The 18,697-nt window shown below is 44.0% G+C and overlaps 1 protein-coding gene across 1 annotated transcript in view; it reads right to left on the reverse strand.

Moving 5' to 3' along the window:
• LOC126100357 (glucose dehydrogenase [FAD, quinone]-like) overlaps positions 1 to 1,291 on the reverse strand; it is a 118,784-nt gene extending 117,493 nt beyond the window's left edge. Inside the window, exon 1 of the mRNA XM_049910967.1 lies at positions 1,075 to 1,291. The gene's annotated coding sequence lies outside the window, so the exon portion shown is untranslated. The remainder of the gene's footprint in view (positions 1 to 1,074) is intronic.
• Positions 1,292 to 18,697: the final 17,406 nt, after the last annotated feature.

Genomic DNA, 18,697 nt, shown 5'->3' on the forward strand with positions numbered 1-18,697 from the left:
GGAGCATTCCTGCCGTATATGCGGGTCGTCCTCCAGCACTCCAATCCGTACACATCTCAGATGCACAGAACAAGCTGCGCGCTGCCGGTAACCTGCTCTAGTCACGCCTGGGAGATGTTATTAACTATGCTGCGTGGCTCTACGACACTGTGAGTAAATGCCCGACTACAATTCTACAGCGAAGATTTCAATATCGAGTCGATCCTAGGCGTCATTAAACACTTCTTCGAATGATTTGTTGGTGTTACAAAGATGCCAAGTTGCAGTACAGTTCAGAAGCCACGCTAAACCTTTGGTAACCCGATAACTAACTTGCTGAGTAAGACCGTAGAAAACAGGAGAGAATCAAGGCATGCCGCATCGAAGAGGGTGAAGCGTAGTAAAGCTCTTACTATTAATACTTATTAATAATACTTTGATAATTCAACCTGGTTAGTCTTCTCGGTGCACGGGTGTGGAAGATCGCATTATCGTGTGTCTTGCCACATCTTGCGTTCATAATGGCAATTAAGGAGAAATGGCTTCAGTGTACTCAAAACGCGAGAGGTTTTTTTTCGTCTCTACAGAGACTTCATTATGCTCTACAGAACAATCCTTGATTGCTAATTGGGGGGGGGGGGGGGCAGGCAATGTTCAGAACGTTCATTTGGTAAAAGGAAATTTCAAAGCGCTCAGGTTACCGGCGAAATCTGTAATATTGCTGGAAAACGGTTGCTGACCTGCTCGTTGCCTTTGCGGATCCGATCGAGGCAAATACATAATGGGTGCTGCTATCCGTCGAAAGTAAAATCAAATGGAAAGTAACTGAATAGAGGTTTACATCTGGGGACAGAGAATCAGCGCAAGTAATAGTGACGAGGTGCAACAGATGGATGAAGCAAGTATCAAGAAACTGCAGTGAAGACAAACGTAATGTAAACAGTCGGGAGTGACGTAATTGAGAGCTCCTAGATTAAGGATAACTGTGATTATCAATACCATATTAGTGGAGACATTGAGGTCGTGTGTAGACAGGCGCAGAAACAACAGGAAGTGTACAGAATATCGGCGGCTGTGTGCCGCAGAAGGGCTTACCTCTCGACGTCAGCAGCTAGCAGCGTTGAAGGCAGAGCAGTAGCAGAGTCCGGGGCCAGCCACGCCCCATGGCGTCCTTGACCGCCGCAGTGTTTCGAGACGCGGTGCTCCAGTAGGCAGTGGCGGGCAGGGTTCTGGGAGCTAGGCAGGCAGCCACGGACGCGGCAGCAGGTACTGTAGTCGGCGCCGGCAGAGCTGGGCTGGTGGCTGCCTCGGAGCCGGCCTTTCACCTTCTGCTGGCCGCCGCTCCGCAGCGCAGCGCAGAGCCCGGCCCGCCAGTGAAAGTCCCGGCCAGCCAGCCAGCAGGTTCCGTCCCACCGCTCCGCTCCTTGGCCTGGATTCCCGCGCGGTCGCACCGCACCACGCCGCCTGCCCGACGCTGGGGTGTGCGTACGCGGACACCCCACGGCGATGCTGATAGGGGGGCTGTGGAAATTAAGGAACTTTACAGGCACACCACTACCGCGACATTATAAGTATGTGCTGAAGGAAATTGAGAGTCATTTCTTTTTTAAGGATTTATCATCGAATTTAGGGCAACACATCTATTCCGGAATGAGAAATTTGGAACACTTTCTGAAGTCATTCGGTCGACACGCACTCCGAATTAGTGTAACGTCCGCTGAGATGACAAAAGTCATGGGGTACCGATGTGCACGCATGCAAATGGCGGTAGCATGGCGTACACAAGGTCTAAAAGGCCAGCTTACTGAGAGGCCCTGTATGCCCTCATGGTATCGCTCTACTGGTCGACGTCAGAGCCAACGACTTGTTATATCAGAAACTTCCCCATCGTCCACGTATTGCTTCCCGCGGAGCACATCCTTCACTGCGCCAAACAGATGGAAATCTGAAGGTGACAGATCCTTGCTGTAGAGTGAACAGTACCCCATTTGGCGGAGGAGTGTCTCAGCACGACCAGGAGAGACGTCCAGTCGTGCAGCGAGGTGTTTGGTTGTGATCCGTCGATCACCTCGAATTAGAGCGTCCCTACGTTTGAACATTGCAGGCGTCACAGTTGTGGGCGACCGGCTGGCACGCGTGAGATACGACATGCTTACGCTACCATGTTACCATGACGACAGATACCTCGCTCAACTGCTCACCGTGCTTTTGTTGATTGCCAGGTATCCGTAGACATTTTGCAAGCCTTTAAGAATATCTGCGACGCTCTGAGTTACCGCCAGAAGAAACCCAGTGACAGCCGTTCGCTTGGAACGGACCACCGCTACAGGCGCCGTATTGAAGGTTACGTATAGCGCCGCCATCTGTCGAAGTTTCACGAAACTGTGGTGGCTGAAACAGGTATATTCCACTTTGTCCCACAACAAATTCCGATTTTTTTAACGGAAATTGGTGGAGAAAAAAAAGGGTTTCATTACTTATTGAACGCTCCTCGCACTTGTTAAAGTTCTTACCCTTACATAGAAGAATGAAAAATGTCAATGCATTCAAGAGAGGAAACACTCTGGAAGATGTATACCAGGCTGTACTCCACCTGAAGACCAGCCGTGTTTATCATATGCAAAACAGGGAAACCTGTCAACGAGTTTCCTATTTGTTCCTCAATGGCACAGGGAATTCTACTGTAAGCTTGATAACATGTTATCTCAAGAAGGATTTTATCTCAGAACGGAGAGATTTGTCTTGAATTTGATTCTGTTCTTCTCTTGTAAAAAATTTAAAAGATACGAGAGATGGTTTTTGTTGAGTACAATTCTACTAGTTAATACATTGCCGCTGTATTTGTGTACTTATATTATCTCAAACACGAGTAAAATGTACAACGTTGATGATATTTGAAACAAAAACTTTCTTATAAGCATTTAAGACCAATCAGTTTGTTGGTGTGACGTCTAGAACGTTCTTAATGAATTACTTATGTTATAACTTGTCATATAAATTTTTCGCAGTAATGACGGGAGCAGCATGATTATACGGTAGCGCAATTTTTTGGATACAAATAAGTTATGTACAATAAGAGATACAATCTTTTTTAATTCTCCTGACAAATGTGAGATTTCGCACTTAGTACGTTTGACATTTACGCTCTTCTATTAAAGTTTCCACCAATACCTACGCTTCCGCATACGTGAATTTGGCACTAATCAACTACCACCACGAGTGTGTGTGTGTGTGTGTGTGTGTGTAGATTTCACTGAAATTAACAGACTAAAACGTCAGCCAGGGAAAGTCTACCAACGAGCCTGGATCAATTCCCACGACTGCTAATCTTTTAAAACAGTCTTAATAATAGTTGCCAGCCTTTCATTGATCCGTAAGACAGGATTAAAACTGTCGCTATTCCAACATCAAGTCCTGTAGTTATGCAGTTATTCTCTCAGAGAGTCTGAGACCCGAAAACTGCTACATTTTCAAAAACACTATACCAGTTTATTGGCTTTGTTTAACCATCGCCAAGTTAGTCTCTTCCATCAAACCACTATTATGTAGTTACTAGCTGAGCAATATAATGGGATACTTCTTCCTTCCCGTTTCGTGCACATTAACAAAAAAAAAGAGGCATCAGGAAACAAACTAAAAAAAAAAACCTGTTCGGAATATTACTTCTGCGCACTGAAGAGCAACTGCGAATTCTGATACCTTTCTGTGCTGGACGAATAATTTTATTGCCACTGTAGATCACCAACTCCCTACATGAAATACCAGCAGTTCTCTATCAGAGAGCATCCCTGCCTCATAGGGCCTACGACTCGTCTTTTACACCGAGGAGGGTTACGACCAACTCCTCGATTGCGATAGTTATAGATCACCCGGTGAACTGTTTAGAGGTCAGGCCTGAGGCGCAGAATGATTGCCTTCTGGCGCAAATGTTGAAACTATCATTGCTCGTTCCCTTTTGCCGCTAGTACCATTTCTCCGGAAAGCTCTGCCTCCAGATACTTTTTCCAATGCAAATGGTACTGGAAAAATACCCCATGTTAACAAAATGACTCTAACCCCAGAACAAATGTAGTAGGATCCAACTACCACATGCAGCGTGTACTGCCTATCTTTCCTACGGCATACTTTACGCGGGTCAGAGAAGACCAACCCACCAGCTGGAGGCTGACAAATGGAGCCGAACTACTACACTCCTGGAAATGAAAAAAAGAACACATTGACACCGGTGTGTCAGACCCACCATACTTGCTCCGGACACTGCGAGAGGGCTGTACAAGCAATGATCACACGCACGGCACAGCGGACACACCAGGAACCGCGGTGTTGGCCGTCGAATGGCGCTAGCTGCGCAGCATTTGTGCACCGCCGCCGTCAGTGTCAGCCAGTTTGCCGTGGCGTACGGAGCTCCATCGCAGTCTTTAACACTGGTAGCATGCCGCGACAGCGTGGACGTGAACCGTATGTGCAGTTGACGGACTTTGAGCGAGGGCGTATAGTGGGCATGCGGGAGGCCGGGTGGACGTACCGCCGAATTGCTCAACACGTGGGGCGTGAGGTCTCCACAGTACATCGATGTTGTCGCCAGTGGTCGGCGGAAGGTGCACGTGCCCGTCGACCTGGGACCGGACCGCAGCGACGCACGGATGCACGCCAAGACCGTAGGATCCTACGCAGTGCCGTAGGGGACCGCACCGCCACTTCCCAGCAAATTAGGGACACTGTTGCTCCTGGGGTATCGGCGAGGACCATTCGCAACCGTCTCCATGAAGCTGGGCTACGGTCCCGCACACCGTTAGGCCGTCTTCCGCTCACGCTCCAACATCGTGCAGCCCGCCTCCAGTGGTGTCGCGACAGGCGTGAATGGAGGGACGAATGGAGACGTGTCGTGTTCAGCGATGAGAGTCGCTTCTGCCTTGGTGCCAATGATGGTCGTATGCGTGTTTGGCGCCGTGCAGGCGAGCGCCACAATCAGGACTGCATACGACCGAGGCACACAGGGCCAACACCCGGCATCATGGTGTGGGGGGCGATCTCCTACACTGGCCGTACACCACTGGTGATCGTCGAGGGGACACTGAATAGTGCACGATACATCCAAACCGTCATCGAACCCATCGTTCTACGATCCTAGACCGGCAAGGGAACTTGCTGTTCCAACAGGACAATGCACGTCCGCATGTATCCCGTGCCACCCAACGTGCTCTAGAAGGTGTAAGTCAACTACCCTGGCCAGCAAGATCTCCGGATCTGTCCCCCATTGAGCATGTTTGGGACTGGATGAAGCGTCGTCTCACGCGGTCTGCACGTCCAGCACGAACGCTGGTCCAACTGAGGCGACAGGTGGAAATGGCATGGCAAGCCGTTCCACAGGACTACATCCAGCGTCTCTACGATCGTCTCCATGGGAGAATAGCAGCCTGCATTGCTGCGAAAGGTGGATATACACTGTACTAGTGCCGACATTGTGCATGCTCTGTTGCCTGTGTCTATGTGCCTGTGGTTCTGTCAGTGTGATCATGTGATGTATCTGACCCCAGGAATGTGTCAATAAAGTTTCCCCTTCCTGGGACAATGAATTCACGGTGTTCTTATTTCAATTTTCAGGAGTGTAGTTCCCTGGGCTCGCTCATAGCCAATTCATGCACTGTTACCAGACAAGACCATATACTAACGGCGTAGCTGTCTACCGTATCATATTCAGAAAGATAGAAAATACCTGGCACAATGAAATCTGAATCGGCTAATTGTTACGCCGAACCTCTTCTCAAAAGGCCCGGATGTGAAACGTTAAGCTGTGTTCATTAAGACGGCGAACAGATTCCACATGAACTGAAGCGCCTAAGCAGCAAGCTGGATGTTACGTGCTTGTGCTCCTCTTTTTGAAGGAAGGAAGGAAGGGAGATAATGATGTAAGATTCGGTCGACAACGACTTCTTTCAAGATGAAGCTCAGAATGGACAGCGATGGCGGAAGGCATCAGCACTGTACATTTCGAAGGAACCATCCCAGCAGCTTTTGCTGTAGAGTTTATAGGACACCACGGAAAATATAAATCTGGATCACTGGACTTGGAATTCAGTCCTAATCCTCCGGAATAAAAGTACAGTGTTTTATCACTGTGCCACCTCGCCCTATATTCCTGCATTAGCATTGACATGATGGGTCTACGCATTTTTTCAGTCAAAGCATTGTGATGAGCATTAGAGATAATGCAGAAAAAACTTGATTTACAGAACTGGGAGCTTTCTATGACGGCCTTCGTGATAGTGAGGACAGCTAAGAATGACATCTTCCTAACTGTTGTGACGGAATGGCAGCAGACGATGGATAAAGAAAAGTTCCAAACAGTGTGGAATGTCGTGCTCCAAGTAATATAATGAAAGTGTAACGGACAGCCGTAGAAGGCAAAAGAGAAGTGTTCACACGTTGCTCCTTATCGCTATCGTATTATTTCACTCCCAAGTATTCTACAGTGATGGATTTGGGAACGTTTGAGGCACCTTGCTGTGATTTTGATGGATTAAGTCAGGTCCCATTCAATGCCAATTATGTAACGGAGGATTTTTAGTTCGGTTACGGCCCACGCTGGGAAACATTTATTAAAACGGCGAACAGATTACACATGAACTGAAAGAGAACTGAGACATGTAATATGGTCTCATTGGAATAAATCTCTCATCGGTGCTTGGCAGAACATGATAATATTATTGAAAAGGAAAACACTTCCTAATTACTCGAAAATTTTGTTTATTTGCTTACGAACCGGTTTTCGGCTTCTCAGACCATCTTCAGGTGAGAACTGAATGTCGCAAACACAGATAAACATGAAGTGCGACTTACACAGATATTATTTGTACAAAAGATACAAAAAATGACAGTGTTTACGTGGGAAAACTTTACAATAATTGCATTAACTAAACATTTTAGTTACTGTAATTATTGTTATGTTTTCCTATGTAGGCACTATCATTTTTGTATCTTCTCTACACATAATATCTGTGTAGGTTGCACTTAACGTTTATCCGTGTTTGCGGCATTCAGTCCTCACCTGAAGGTGGCCTAGGAAGCCGAACGCCGGTTCGTAATTAAATAAATATAATTTCGTAGAACGTTCGCACGCTGTGTTTCTTAGAGTTTTCTGTGCTTTGAAGTCGTATAGTAAATTTCGTCATTTAGTTCCCAGCTGATTTTTCTTATTGTTTCTAGTGAAATATTTCAGTAAAACTTTCATTCAGTGTTTCAATTTCGTTGAGTGCTCCAGTGGCCGCTTGAATTTTTGGTTTTCAGCTAATAATTTTGTGAAGTCTTGTTGGTATTGGTATTAGCTGTGGTGTAGTAGTATTAATAGAAGTAGTTACTTACTTAGTAGACAGAGAATTTCGAGACCGCTATTGTTACTTCTATAAATAGTTATACTGGTGTAACTGAACTTACGTAATGGAGACGTATAGTTTTTTTTCAGTAACTGTAAAATTTTACCATGAGTGGGCTCTGTCGAAGGTTTGTGAGTAGTGGGTTACGGTGTGGGATTTGTTCAAAGTATTTTTCACTGAGAGGAATGCAGTGGGGGAAGCCAGTGGGCATTCTAGCGAGGTCCTCTCCTGGGAATGCAGAATCTGTAGCAGAAATACGTTGATAGAGGAGCAGGAGCGTAATATCTGTGCCCTTAAGGTGCAGTTACAACGCGCAAATGAGTTAGGTCGAGGAGGGTGAAGGATGGTGGGGAATGGGGACTGGCAGTTGGCAAGAAGTCAGCTAGGAGGAGGATGTATTCAAACAGTTGCACTTTGCGAATATGCAATAGATTTGACCAACTGCCTAAGCTGAGTAGAGAGGAGCCTCTTGTAGCTGTAGATGAAGGGAACATGCAGCAGTCCTCAGCAGGTAGTAGGCCTAGGTCAGTTACAAAGTCTAACACAAAGAAGAAGGCTCTGCTGCTAGGTAGTTCGCATGGTAGAGTTGTGGGCCAGCATTTGCAAGAAGTGCTGGGGAGTGAGTACCAGGTCACCAGTATTGTGAAGCCTAGTGAAGGTTTGGCTAAGGTGACTGACAGGAATTTTACGAAGGAGGATCAGGTAGTGATAGTAGGTGGAGCAGGGAACAGTCTTGATAGGGATGGGGAATATGATGTAGGTGGTGACCTGGTAAAGATAACTACTCAAACTAGTGGCACTAATGTGCATTTCGTGCAACTGTTTCAGTGTCATGATCGGCCTCGTCTTAAAGCGGCTGTTAAGCGCGTTAACATGTGGCTGGAGAGGGCACTGATGGCAGAGGGCATGGGTCACATTTCGTAGTGACAGTTGGGTCTATCAGTAGATCGGGTTTCACTAGGCATGGCTTGCATGATGTAGGTGGTGACCTGGTAAAGATAACTACTCAAACTAGTGGCACTAATGTGCATTTCGTGCAACTGTTTCAGTGTCATGATCGGCCTCGTCTTAAAGCGGCTGTTAAGCGCGTTAACATGTGGCTGGAGAGGGCACTGATGGCAGAGGGCATGGGTCACATTTCGTAGTGACAGTTGAGTCTATCAGTAGATCGGGTTTCACTAGGCATGGCTTGCATCTCAATAGGTACAGGTGGGGAGGTTGCCAAAGCTTATAAGTGACACTGCAGTGGGTGGTGGTGGTGGTGTCATTCATGGAAAAATTCCTGTAGTAGTGGATGTTAGAGCTGCACCTTTTTTAGATTGAAGTTAGCTGATAGGTATACCTTAAAGGAAGTCCCTCTAACTAAGGGCTCACCTTCAGATGACGTCATGTTTCCAAATAGAGAAGGAATTAACATATTTCATCAAAATATAAGAGGCATTAGAGATAAAGTTAATGAACTGCTTGTAGATGTTGACTCTGAAATTATTGGTATGTCGGAGCACCACTTAAATAATTTGACAATTCAGAGGCTTCCTTTACCAGGAGACAGATTAGCTGACTGTTTTTTTTGCAGGGGCAGTTGAATTTAGTAAAACAAAACTTCTAATTGTTGTTATTTATAGGTCCTCTAACTCTGACTTCAGAGCATTTCTGCTCAGGCTAGAGAGGGTTCTTGATTTAATTTGTAGGAAGCACCAGAAATTAGTTGCATGTGGTGACTTCAATATGATTTTTGTACATGATGGTGCAATACTGTTGGCAAGTCTGGTGCAGACTGTGTAAGGGTGCAGGGGAACAGTAGCACAGTCATAGACAATATTTTTAATCATTCTTCGTTACTAGATGGTCAGTCTGTTAGTAAAACGGTGAATGACCTTTTAGACCATGATGCACAAATTTTAACCCTAAAAGGCTTTTGTACTCCAACAAACGTCACATGTAATTACACACTGTGTAGGAAAGTTAATCCAACAGATACAGAGTTTTTTAAACCTTGTCAAGGAACAAGAGTGGCAGGATGTTTATAGTGCCAGTAACATAGATGATAAATACAATGCTTTCCTTAACACATTTCTCATGCTATTTGAGAGTTGCTTTCCATTAGAACTTTCTAAAATGTGTACTAGCAGTAATAGGCAGCCTGGGTGGCTGACTAGTGGAGTAAGGATATCATGTAGAACAAAGGGGCAATTATATAAAAATGTTAGAAGTAGACACAATCAAACTACAGTAGCTCATTGCAAACAGTATTGTAAGGTGCTTAAAAATATTATTAGGAAGGCAAAGAGTATGTGGTATGCAAATAGAATAGCTAATTCGCAAGATAAAATTAAAACCATATGGTCAGTTGTGAAGGAAGTATCTGGTCAGCAGCACCAGGTTGACGATGTAAAGTCAGTTCGTAGTAAAAATATTTCTGTTACTGATAAATCAGATATATGTACAGTATTTAACTTTGATTTTCTGAGCATTGCTGGTGAATTAAATAAAAATTTAGTTTCTACAGAGAGTCATATAACTCTCTTGGCAAATGCCTTTCCGAAATTGATGTATGAAATACTCCTCTGTGATACAGACAAGGGGGAGATTGAGTCAATAATTAAATCATTGAAGACTAAGGACTCTCGTGGATATGATGGAGTGCCTAGCCGCACACGTTAGCCCTGTATTTAGCCATGTTTGTAATTTTTCCTTTAGGAATTGTCAGTTTCCTGAACAATTAAACTACTCAGTAGTAAAACTGCTTCATAAAAAGGGAGAAAGGGATAATGTAGATAATTTTAGACCTATTTCTATGCCATCAGTGTTTGTTAAAGTTATTGAAAAGGATGTGTATGTAAGGATAATTGATCATTTTATATCACCCGATTTGCTATAAATGTACAGTTCGGCTTTAGAAGTCGTTTAACAACTGAAAATGCTATGTTCTCTTTTTCTCTGTGACATATTTGGTGGGCTAAACAAATCGTATCGAGTGCAAGGCTAATTTTTTTTATTTAACTGAGGCGTTTGATCGTGTTGATCACAAAATATTGCTCCAGAAGCTGCACCATTACGGAATACGGGGAGTAGCTCACAACTGGTTCACCTCTTACTTTAGCAACAGACAGCAAAAGATCATTATTCACAATGTTGAGAATGGCTGTGACGTGGGGTCTGAATGGGGTACAGTCAAGTGGTGGGTGTCCCAGGGATCGGTGTTGGGGCCAGTTCTGTTCCTTATTTTTATAAATGATACGCCCTCTAGTATTACGAGTAACTCTAAACTATTTCTGTTTGCAGATGACACTAGCTTGGTAGTAAAGGATGTTGTGTGAAACATTGGCTCGGTTTCAAATAGTGCAGTTCATGACCTACGTTCATGGCATGTAGGAAATAAACTAATGCTAAATCAAAGTAAGACATAGTTTTTACAGTTTCTAACACGCAGACCTGACGTTTTAAATTCACAGAATGTCCATATGATTAGTAAAACTGAACAGTTCAGATTTTCAAGTGTTCAGATAGATAGTAAACAGTCGTGGAAAGCCCACATTCAGGATCTTGTGCGAAGACTTAATATTGCCATTTTTACTATACTAACGGTATATGAAGTGAGCAACACGACACAAAAATTAGTCTACTTTGGTGATTTTCATTCGCTTATGACGTATGGTATTATATTTTGGGGTAGCTCTTCCCATTCTAGAGGGATATTTTTGGCTCAGAAACGGGGGGTTCGGGCAATAAGTGGTGTAAATTCACGAACCCCTTGTCGACCCCTATTCACGAGTCTGGGTACTTTGACACTGGACTCTCAGTATATGGATATATTCCTGTCACTTTTTGTTACCAGTATTTGCCTATTCCCAAGAATAAGCAGCCTTCACTCAGTTAATACTCGGCGGAAATCAAACCTGCATTTGGATGGGACTTCCTTAATTCTTGTGCAGAAAGGTGTGCAGTATACTGTTGCATCCGTTTTGAACAAGCTACCACTTGAATTCAAAAATCTTAGCAGTAATCCACGCGCTTTGAAATCTAAACTTAAGTGTTTCCTCATGGGTCACTCCTATTCTGTCGGGGAGTTCCTTGAAAAATTAAGCTGATTCTTGTTGTATTGTTGATTGCGTTTACTTAAACTTATGGATTGACTTTTTCCTGGTTCATAAAAAAATTATTTTTATCTGTTATTTCTTTATGCTGTAATTTCATGTACTGACACTTTCCATGACCTTGGAGATTTGCACCTCAGTTTGGTCCTGCGGACTAGACGTGTAAATAAACAAATAAAATAAATTAGGGTGTGTTCGTCTTTTTAAAATTAATATAGCCTTATATTCACTTCGACAAAACTTACAAGAGTAGCAAGCAATTGCCAGGCTCGTGTTTAAAGTCGTCCTCTTTATTAGTGTTAACCTAAATAAAAGAGTGCCAAATCTGAAGCCAAAAGTCAGATTAATGAGTCACACAATTACTTAATAGAAAATTATTCACTTGTAAAATTTTAGTAATATTGTATTACTGGTGTTTTTTGAAAGAGTACGAATTGGATTTAGGTAGTTTTGTTCTAAATTTGTAAGGAACTATGAACAGTTAATAACATTGTTTAAAACGTTTGCTAGGAGATGGATTTTAACAGTTTTAGCTCTCAGCTACGCCATGTTGTAACACGAGATGGTTATGGAACAGTCTCGTTCTTTATCCTACCAGCGTGAAGAGGCAGTTCAAATGTGTGTGAATTCCGAAGAGACGAAACTGCTGAGGTCATCGGTCCCTAGACTTACACACTGGTTTAACTACTTTAACGCTAAGGACAACACACACACACACACACACACACACACACACACATACACCCGTGCCCGAGGGAGGACTCGAGCCTCCAGCGGGAGGGGCCGCACGATTTATGACACGGTGCCTCTAACCGCGCGGCCAGTCCGCGCGGCGAGGAGGCAAGTGTGTGTGTTGTTTCTGTACGTGACTCGTCAAACAGATTTTATGCTGGTACATAACAGGCGTAAGATGATGAAAACTGCAGCATGTATAGAGGGCATAAGTGTAAATAAGACGAAAATTACATACAATTCTTTTTTTTTTTTTTTTTTTTTTTTTCTAGTTAACAATGGAGCATCTAAATTCTTCTGTTTGTACAGAACTTAAAACAGGGAGAAAGTGCATTATTTTCTCTGATTTCTCGGCGTTCTGCGGTCTTGGGAAATACGATCTTCGCGTGCTGCATGGGCTGTTGAAGTTTCCTCAGTTGCAGCGGCAGCTTTTTATCGTCACGGGGAAGAGCTAAGTTTACGTCAGCTGTGGAAAGTGAGAGCAGCGGACGCGCTATTAGATGCCGGTCATGCCGATGAGGCAACCCATCGCTAAAGGTTCTGGCAGTTGGGGAGCGAGCTTTCTTCGCGCCGTACCGAGCCCGGACACGCGTGTCGGCGCGTCGTGTGCTGCTGCGTGGGGAAAGCACCCAGTCCGCGGGCAGAAGCGCCGCACGCAGATGTCATCTCCAGCTGAACTGCGCTTCTGTAACTCGACGTTGTGCACAGCGGCTCACCTTTTAACTTTCGTCAGCGAAACCGAATCAAGCGCTTAAGATCGAGTCGTGACTGGCAGTTCTTCTTCGAATTACAAAACTAATTACCGCCTTCGGTTCCCAGTGGTTGCTTTGCAGCGAATGGCACACAACAGTTTCTCTGTACTATAAAAGGTTCGCAGTGAACTTCTGACGTACACAGAGTGCAGGCTTCATAGATGGTGTTATTCGAGACATTGGTACCTCCCCCTTCCCTCCCACCCCCATCTCTTCACCCTCCCACACGCAAACTACTGATTGTTTATCTGTGATGGATTTAAATACAATTCCAGTACCAAAAATATCAGGGTCGATCCTACAAAGCAATTCCGGTGTTCATCATTTGGATTTGCTGCTCTTGCATTTGCCGTATTTTCAGTCAAAAATTATTGGATATAAGATCTGCCTGCTTTGCAAAACACTTCCTGTTTCATATGACCCAAACATGTTCCAGTACCCCTGTGTCATAACTATCTTGCTTTCTCTATTTAAATCAGTGAAATTTGAACATTTTAGGTGGTAACTAATCTATGAAAATTAGGCTTAAACACAATTTTGTTTGTTTTTGTCATTATCTTAATTTTAGGTTATACAGTTACGCAGGACCACTTGTATATTATCAAGTACTGGTAGCTTGTCATCCGGAACCAAATGAGTCAAAACATCAGTTTTCTGTGTTAACGTAATTCTGTTATGTCGAAATATTTCACGCAGATCCTTTTTCTGTTGCGTTCTCATGGATTATTGATAACCACACACAAATACTACACGTATTTTGGAGAGGTTTATTTGTAACAAACACTTTGAACTTTGCCAAAACACAGTGTAAACAAGTGTGCCACTATAACATCGTTTACACGGTATTTTGACAACGTGAAAAGTGTTTGTTACAAACAAAATTCTGTAAAATATGTGTAGTATTTGTGTGTGGTTCTCAACAACTCATGAGAACGCAACAGTAAAAGGATCTGCCAAAGCTATGCGTAAGTAATAGAAAATAAATGCGCGAAATATCTTGACACAACAGAATTACGTTTAACCATAAAACTGATGTTTTGACTCGCCAACCAAATTGACATTAACGTCATTTGGATGCGGAACGAAACTGTCTTTAGGCCTAATTTTCGTAGATTAGTTACCACTTAAAATATGTTCACGTCTCACGGATTTGAATATAGAAAATCCACAGGTAGTAGCACTTGGGTGATGAAATATGTTTGGGTCATATGAAAAAAAAAAAAACAGTGTTTCGCAAAACAGTCCAATGATTGTGAGTGTGAACAGTAAGGCATTTGATTGCTGGAGCCGATAGCGCATATAAGAAGTTTTAAGCATGGATAAAAGATAATAATTATACTGTTTAGGTAAATTTCGCAAAAGAAAACGCACACTTCAATGATTGAAATCTGTGAAATACGTCATTACACAGTGTCATATTTGTTGTCGTGCCAGTTTATGTCTATAACTAGCCTCTTTGATATAATTTAAATATGAGCCGTTAGAAACTGAATTTGGTTCGTAGAAAAGTATACGTAAAGTAAAATTTTCTGCCTTTTATGTAAGTAGTTTTTGTTTAAAACTTTTGCTGAGTAACCTAACTATCTTGTCATTATTCCTGACGCAACGGTTCTTCGGGCATCTCTTTACAGTGTCAACTATGACGAACACTCGCCAAAGCTCCGTTTTCACTACTTCATTGATACTGACCGGCCCAGTTTGTATAAGCAGCTCACCGATCTCTCTGTGGCGGTACTCTGTATTCAGCTCTCACTACCTGCAAATGAAGTTCGTGAACAACGCGGGAGCCAAGAAATGATCGACATACAGTGGCAGTTACGTGCTGCATACACACCAGTATACGGAGTTAGGGAAAATATATTTGGAATCTTGAGAGGTAATAGTGCGCACATTATTGAAGATGTAGCCGACATTTTAACGAAATAAAGAAGAAAATGAAATGCACAGTTCTGAACAGCAAGAGAATGTGCGAAAAGTATGCGGAGAACTCGAGGAAATCGGGATCCGGCAGTTACGTCCAGTATTCAGAGTGCTGCTTCGTATTGTAAGTAGGCTGTTTATGTTTTCTTTATGTAAGTAGGCTGTTTATGTTTTCTTATTGGCAACGTTACGTAGCGCTCTGTATGAAAATCACTGGCTGTGCTGTGTGCAGTCTGTGGCTAGTTTGCATTGTTGTCTGCCATTGTAGTGTTGGGCAGCGGCAGCTGGATGTGAACAGCACGTAGCGTTGCGCAGTTGGAGGTGAGCCGCCAGCAGTGGTGGATGTGGGATGAGAGATGGCGGAGTTTTGTAATTTGTCATGAACTGCTATATATATTATGACTATTAAGGTAAATACATTGTTTGTTCTCTATTAATATCTTTCATTTGCTAACTATCCCTATCAGTAGTTAGTGCCTTCCGTAGTTTGAACCTTTTATTTAGCTGGCAGTAGTGGCGCTCGCTGTATTGCAGTAGTTCGAGTAACGGAGATTTTGTGTGAGGTAAGTGATTTGTGAAAGGTACAGGTTAATGTTAGTCAGGGCCATTCTTTAGTAGAGATTTTTGAAAGTCAGATTGCGTTGCGCTAGAAATATTGTGTGTCAGTTTAAGCACAGTCATGTATAATTGTTCAAAGCGGACGTTTCAGTATCTCTGAAAATCCCAGCGCCTCTCTTAAACGTGACTATTTCTTTCCGTCTTACAACACACAACATAAGTGCTCGGTGACTTTTTTATTTTATATCTAAATTCACATAACGGTTTCTCAAATACAGAATCTGTAAATAGCCGTACGAACTACATAGTTCTAAATCCTATTTATTCTAAATTGTAGCATTGTTACATATTTAGATACATACTACTTATTATTAGTATAAATGTAGAAGGTTCTCGGCGGTCCTGCTACGAGTTGGCGTGCGGGGCACTACGCAGGAGAACACTGCAGAAAATAATTCTACCTCTGCTGGTAGTGTTCATCACTAATACCAGCCTATTGTATCAGTAAGAACAAAATAGAGCTGCTTCCCAATAATTATTACGCTCCCCTAAATCTCGACACAGTTAAAGATGTTAGTATTGTGTCAGAGAGATTAGCGGAAGACGCTCCATTCTGCAAAGCCAGAAGCCCCTCTCGCATGCCTGTTCCACATCACACACTGCCTTTCACACTCCGACTGTGTGTCACGCGTCCGCTTTCCACCTCGAGGCTGTCTGCTTGTTTACCCGCTCGGTCGACTTAACCGTAACTTCCTAGAGTCTCCCGCAAGTATTGCAGCTTTCGTCACGAAGAAAAGTCAGCAACGCGAAGGGAAACTGACCGTGTCTACTTCTGCTGCTGGTTGCACTTCAGGAGCGGGAGAGGGGTCGCTGAGTGGGTGTGACGTAACGGCCGGCGTCCCGCTTCTCGCAGTGTTACGCCGAACACTGGAAGAGCTCCCGCCGACGTTTGCATAGGAGTACTGGACACGGCACAGAAATGCAACGTGAAACTCGTCTTCCATATTTGTGTTTTCGGACAGTTCGTTTTATTTTTAACTGATATCAGTCCTGTGGCTGGTTTGATGCGACCCTCGACGAATTCCTGTCCTGTGCCAAATTCATCATCTGAGAGGATTCCTTGCACTCACTTACTTATTGTGTATTTGTCTCTGTCTTCTTCTTTTCTTCTTCTTCTTCTTCTTCTTCTTCTTCTTCTTCTACGGCTCCCTCTCATATTATGGAAGTTATTGCACGAATACATGTCCTATCGATTCTCTTCTTTCCGGGTTTTTCCACAGTTAGAGATGGTTCAAAGGGCTCTGAGCACTATGGGACTTAACATCTATGGTCATGAGTCCCCTAGAACTTAGAACTACTTAAACCTAACTAACCTAAGGACAGCACACAACACCCTGCCATCACGAGGCAGAGAAAATCCCTGACCCCGCCGGGAATCGAACGCGGGAACCCGGGCGTGGAAAGCGAGAACGCTACCGCACGACCACGACATGCGGGCAGTTAGAGATTCAGTTCCATAAAATACTATATTTCCACAAGCACATTGTCGGAAATTTCTTCCTCAGATTAAGACCAATGTTTGATACTAGTGAACGTTTTTTAGCCTGTATTAGTGTGCTTATTTTATGCTCCCTGTTTCGTCCGACACGTGGTAATTTGTTTCGAAGGTAGCAGAATTCATTCACTTCGTCAATTTCTTTGTCCCCAGGGTTCTATGGCAACTTCTTCAGATGTAGATGTACACTTTGTACGCGCACAATTGTGATGAAATCTTCTCGGTCTTCCACACGGGTCACTGCGCTGAAAACACTCTACGTTTCGATGAGTGACACTCTTCTGGCGAAGTCTGATGATGGAATGATAATCATCGAAACGTCGTAGTACAATCTAAGAAAGGAAAAAAGGGAAAAAGAAGAAAAAACGTTCCATCCCACAGAAGTTTTGCAGATTGGTTACCAACTGATATTCGTATAGGTATCGGCGGAAAACGGAAAAATTGTAAATTTTGGCGGCCGGTGGATGAATGAGTGACTCTGCAGCGCAATTTCACCCCGCAGCTGGCAAGGATAGTAAACAGGGGACATGTCGGCAGCAGGCCATAAAGTCTTCGCGGATTCCATTCCGTGTACTCAGCTGGAGAGTAAGTACGCCTCGCAGACAGATGCGTGAACAATATACGCAGATGAGAGAGAGGGCGTGTAGGTGGACTCGAGGGAGTCTGTCGGAATATTCGTCGAATCGCTCAATATTTGCACAGGGGCGATGGCACTACTCGACGATGTCGGCAGGAATGTGTGAACCGTGGCCAAACACGGCGGCAGTGAGGGAGCAGCGGCAGACGACGGATCGTGAGGACCGAGCAGTCGTGAGGGAGGCGCGCTCACAGCCCCGGGTAAGTCGGGGTCGTTGGTCGATCGTGCAGCTGGCGCCTCGGTGATGCACGCCCGTTTACTGTGGCATCCGGCGCATTCGGTCTCGAATCTCATTTGGTGGAGTAGAACTGTCTTCAGCGATGAGTCCCGCTTCGAAACGAGCCCTGATGACCAGCGGAAACATATCCGCAGACGCTCCAGACAGCGGTGCGATACCGACCCGATTGTCGCACGCCACACGGCCTGACAGGCAGAAGTTACGGTCTACAGGGACGTACGAGCACTCGACCCAGTTGTACAGCCGACGTTGCTAGCCACGGTTCACTGAGAATTACGCTCTCACTTGCCGAGACGATAGTTAACATAGCCTTCAGCTACATTTTGCTACGACCTAGCAAGGCGCCGTATTCAATTGCTATAATACTTCTGTATCGTCAAGAGCAATGTTCTACAAATGTGGATTAAAGTTAAGTATTACAGCAGCTACGTACTTTTCTTTATAGCATTCATTACGTATCCTGTTTCAGACCTCACGCCCGCCTGCTTGAGTTTAACGCGTGCATTTCGGCCTTCTCTAGCTATACAACATTTCCATTGTGAATGATATATTACACTACAAAAACTTGGGGTGTGGAATGTCAGCTATAATTCAGTGATGAGCAGGGTGAACGCTTTCACCAACAAATCTGTACGTTGGAAAAACTTCATCAAGGTCACTGGAACCTTTTGACAATGGAAAGCTATTTCTGGGGTCTTTTTAGGGATGGTGATGAAACGGCAAACAGAAGGATAGCGCCATTGTCACATTTTTCGACTATCAGAGACGATTAAAGTTGAAAATACGTTGTGAAATAATTTAGACCTTCTGTTGGCATCACGTTCATGAGTACATTATAAATAATATTGAGTTCTTA

Source organism: Schistocerca cancellata, chromosome 9 (genome assembly GCF_023864275.1).
Source record: "Schistocerca cancellata isolate TAMUIC-IGC-003103 chromosome 9, iqSchCanc2.1, whole genome shotgun sequence".
NCBI lineage: Eukaryota > Metazoa > Arthropoda > Insecta > Orthoptera > Acrididae > Schistocerca > Schistocerca cancellata.